Source organism: Limulus polyphemus, unplaced genomic scaffold (genome assembly GCF_000517525.1).
Source record: "Limulus polyphemus unplaced genomic scaffold, Limulus_polyphemus-2.1.2 Scaffold679, whole genome shotgun sequence".
NCBI classification, from domain to species: Eukaryota; Metazoa; Arthropoda; class Merostomata; order Xiphosura; family Limulidae; genus Limulus; species Limulus polyphemus.
Window position 1 is genome coordinate 270,204 of NW_013666289.1, and position 4,481 is coordinate 274,684.

The 4,481-nt window shown below is 34.2% G+C and overlaps 1 protein-coding gene across 1 annotated transcript in view; it reads right to left on the reverse strand.

The window, feature by feature from the left end:
* LOC106459908 (nose resistant to fluoxetine protein 6-like) overlaps positions 1–4,481 on the reverse strand; it is a 37,377-nt gene that overhangs the window by 25,706 nt on the left and 7,190 nt on the right. The gene's annotated exons all lie outside the window — the stretch shown is intronic.

Below are 4,481 nucleotides of genomic sequence, written 5' to 3' on the forward strand. Positions count from 1 at the left end.
TGCGCGAAATCCATAACAAACAAACAAACAATATGTAAAGTTTGTTATAAAAAACTGCATTTACTTTATTTTGAGAACAGGGAATGATATTTTTCATATTTATTTGAGAAAGACTAAGTTACTTAGGTTTAAAGAGGATTGGAAAGCTTGGTGTAGCAAGGAATGAAAAGTTCAGAAAAGAGTAACTTAAAGAGAACTAGACAGGATGAGTTTAGAAATAGCTGTTTAGTTTGGGTTTAGAAGGGTTAGATAGTTTGGTTTTGAGAGGTTGGATATTTTTCGTTGACAGGAGATAAGATATTCTGGATTTAGAGATACGGAATAGATTAGGTTAAGAGGAGGTGGTGAGTTGGAATTTAGAGAGGTTAGATAGCTTAGTCTTGTAGGAGATAGAGAGTTTGAACTGTATAAAGTTGGATAGTTTGGTTTTAAATGAATAGTAGTATTTAGTATTAGAAGGGCTGTGTAGTTTGGATTTACAAAGTGTGGGTCTAAAAATACTAGAGAGCTTGTATTTAGAAAAGTTGATTAGCTTGGAATTAGAAGGGCTCATTAGACTGCATTTCGAAAGAATAGATAGATGTGTTTAAAGAAGTTGAATAAGATTAGGTTAAAATAGTTTAGATTCAGAGAGGATGGATGGTTTGACATAAATATGTTTGAGAATAATTTTAATTTAAAAGCTTTTAATAAACTCAGTGTTATGGGATTTAAAGGATTTGATTGGTATTTACTTAAAGAAGGTTGGAAAGTTTAAGTTAGAATGAAAATTAGATTAATTTTATAAAGTATATGACAATTGAAGTTTAAAGGGTATGAATACCTTGAGTTAATTGGAGTTGGTTATTTTGGTTTTAGAGGATTAGATAGTTAGGGCTGACAAGCAATGGAGAGTTTAATTTTACAAGTCTAAAGTACGTGACCTAAGAAATATTGAAGTTTAGATTTAGAGTATTTTTGATAGTTTTTTTCAACCAGAGAACGCTGGATATTTTAGTTTATATGAGCTCATTAGTTTGGTCTTAAAATAGCTATACAGCTGTACATGTCAGAAAAATTGGGATTTGGAATGCTGGATAAGTTGAGCCTAGAAGGACTGAATAGTTTTGGTTTAAAGGGGCTAAATAGTTTAGGATTAGACAGAATTGTCAATTTGTTTGTTAGAGGAACTTGACAGTTTGATTTATAGAAACTACATAGATATGGTTTCATATAAGGCATGATAATTTGTTGGGATATTTAGATTAAGAGGAAGCTAGATTATTTGGATCTCGAATATTTCAGGTTAAGAATGGCTAGCTAATTTGAGGTAGGAAAAGACTGACTAGTTTAAATTTAAGGGAAGGATGGAAAGATTGGTTCAGAGGAGTTGGATAGTTCTGGGTTTTTAAAGTTTGGTTAAAAATGGTAGAATAATTTGATTTAGAGAAAGTTGCATTTCAATAGACTCGGTACCTTTGGTTTAGTGAAAGCTTTATAGTTTGGAAGTAGAGAAGGGTGAATATCATGGCTTTAGAAGGACTTAAAACATTAAGTTTAGGTTTTGCATATTTTGTGTTTAGATGGTTTGGTTAATTTAGATTTAGAGGAACTATATGGTTTGGGTTCAAAGAGGCTAAGTTTCAGTAGGGAATGGATTCTTAGCTTGGTTTTACAAATGACTGAATAGTTTTAGGAAATAAAATAGGATTATTATAGAAAAGTAAAATAATTTGAACTTGAGAAGGCTGAGGAAGTTGGTTTTGAAAAGACTGGATAATTTGGGTTTAGTGAAAGCTGGGCAGTTGGGTTTAAGAGGGTTGTAGTTAAAAGGACAACGTTAAACTTTTGGGTTTAGTAAGGCTAGTTAGTGTAGGCTACAAGATATTTAGAAAACTAGGTAAGTTGGGTTTAGAGGGATTGATTGTTAAGATTTTGAGGAGGTAGATTGTATGGGTTTAGATAGGCTTGACTGATTGCGTTTACTGAGGCTGGTAAGCTTATGTTTAGTAAAGAATAGATAGCTTAAATTTATTAAGAACTATATAGTTTGAGAATAAAGAGGACTAGAAAGGTTGCATTTAGAGAGGGTTTTGTAGTTAGGGTTCAGAGAAGGTTGTGCGGTTTCCGTTTATAGAATACTACATAGTTAATCTTTAGAGGAGATGGATGGTTTGAGCACATATCGGTTGGATAGCTTTGGTTTAAAGAAAGTTGGATAGCTTTGGTTTAAAGAAAGCTGGATAGTTTGGATTAAGAACGTTGCTTAGATTTATCTCAGAAGGGATGGATGTTTTCAATTTTAAAATCTGAGAAACTCGTCAGGGCTTAGCAGTTTGGTTTTAGGGTATCTAGATAAAATATGCTTGAAAGAGATGCGTAAATTGGTTTAGGAAGGGGTGAATTGCTTGAATTAAGAATAACTGGATGTGTTAAATTTCGAAGGGCTGCGTATTTTTGCACCAAGAAGAACTGAATAGTTTGGGTTTAAGAAGGTTGAATGGTTTATGTTTCCAGTGGTCGAGTACTGCAGATTTAGAGAAGGTTAAAAGAGCTCAGATAGTTTGGTTTTACAATGAATGAATAGTTTGTGTTGAGAGAAGGTTGAATTATTTGGGATAATAATGGCTGGAAATTTTAAATTTAGAATGGTTGGATATTCCGAGTTTAAAAGTTGTAGGCAATTCTGGTTTAGAGGAAACGTACTAGTTTTGATTTTTGGGTTATTAGTCTGGGTTTTAAGAGGGTGGTTAATTAGGTTTTTTAAGAAGCTAGATAGTTTGGACGAAGAGAAACAAGATAGTTTGGATTTAAAAGGGGTGAATTGTTTAATACACGAGTTCGAACATCTTGGTTTAAGACTACTTGAATAGATATAGCGTAGCTGGATAGATTAGGTTTAGTATGGTTGTATAGGATTGGATTAGAGATGTTGGATTTAATAGGTTGAATTTAGAAGGGCTTCGTAGTTTGAATATAGAAGGGGTTGGTAGTTTGGATTTAGAAGATATTAACAGTCCTAGTTTAGACAAGTTGGTGTATAATTTAGGTATAAAGGGGTTGGAGAGTTTGAAGGATTAGAAAAATTGGGTTTAATTGGTTTACAAAAGTTTAGATAATGTGTCTAGAGATGGCTGGATAGCTTGGACTCGATAGTTTAACAAGAACTGTAGATTTTAAATTTGTAGGGGATGAATAGTTTAATAGAGATTTCAATAGATCTATTTTAGTGATGTGTGAGATGGCAACGAGTAAATAATATTTTGGAGCAAATAACCAGATATATTTCTCTTGTTAAACGAACTACTCAAAGAACAACAACATCGATTTTACGATGATTATTATGAAGAGTGAGTTTACATTTTCATCGCTTTAGAACTGGTTTATGGGAGAAGCCATCTAGAATTATTAGGTCGTCAAGAAATTAATGTCGCTTTTATTTAGATAAAAAAAGCCGAACAACTTATAAATTAAAACAAAACATTTATCAAATAAAATAGTCTACATTCTTATCGATGATGATTTTCCATCTTACAATCAGGTTGTTAACACTCTGATTAAAGAAATCGCTTTGCTTTGAAGCAAAAAAACATGTCGATGTCCTCTTTAACACCTTCCACATTTGCATACATTTTCCTATTAAGATGATGTTGCAACGAACGAAAAAGAATGGTAATCTGATGGTGCCATATCTGGAGAATATGGTGTGTGGAGGAGAACTTCCCAATCCAACTCCATAATCTTGTGCTGCGTCAAACGTGCCACATGTGGATGTGCACTGTCGTGGAGAAGAACAACTTTCTGATTGACGAGTGAAGGGTATTTCTGATGAAGGGCTTAATTTAAACATTCCAATAGATCTTTGCATTGACAGTTTGCCGTGGATTGAGGAATTCGAAATGAATTACTCCTTTGACATCCCACCAAATGCAAAGCATCACTTTCTGCGGATGGAGTCCAAGTTCCAAGTTTTGGGGTCGGAAGTGGTTTTTGCCTAGGACTGAGCCATTATTTTTGGTGTTTAATATTCGCATAGAGAATCCATTTTTCATCACCAGTGACAATTCTGTCCAAAAATGGTTCATGTGCATTATGCACCAAAAGAGACGAAGCAACATTCACACGTTGGAAACAATGATCACTGGAGAGTTCATGAGGTACCCAAACACCTTCTTTGTGGAGTTTTTCATATTCCTTAGATGTTTACGTATTGTTTCATGAGAGACATGCAATTTCAGGGCCATTTCACGAGTGTGTTACCTTGAGTTAGAGTCAACAAGTGTCTTCTGAGCATCAATATCAATTCCAACACGTTGGCCCCTACCATCACACTTTTTAAGGCTAAAGTCACCTGAACGAAATTTGCTGAACCACCGTTGATAGTTGCGAACGTTCAAAACATTTCGATAAACTTCTTTGATATTCTTTGTGGCTACAGAGGCATCGCTTCCCTTCTTGTATTCAAACAGCATTAAGTGCCGAATGTGTGTCTCATCGTGTGC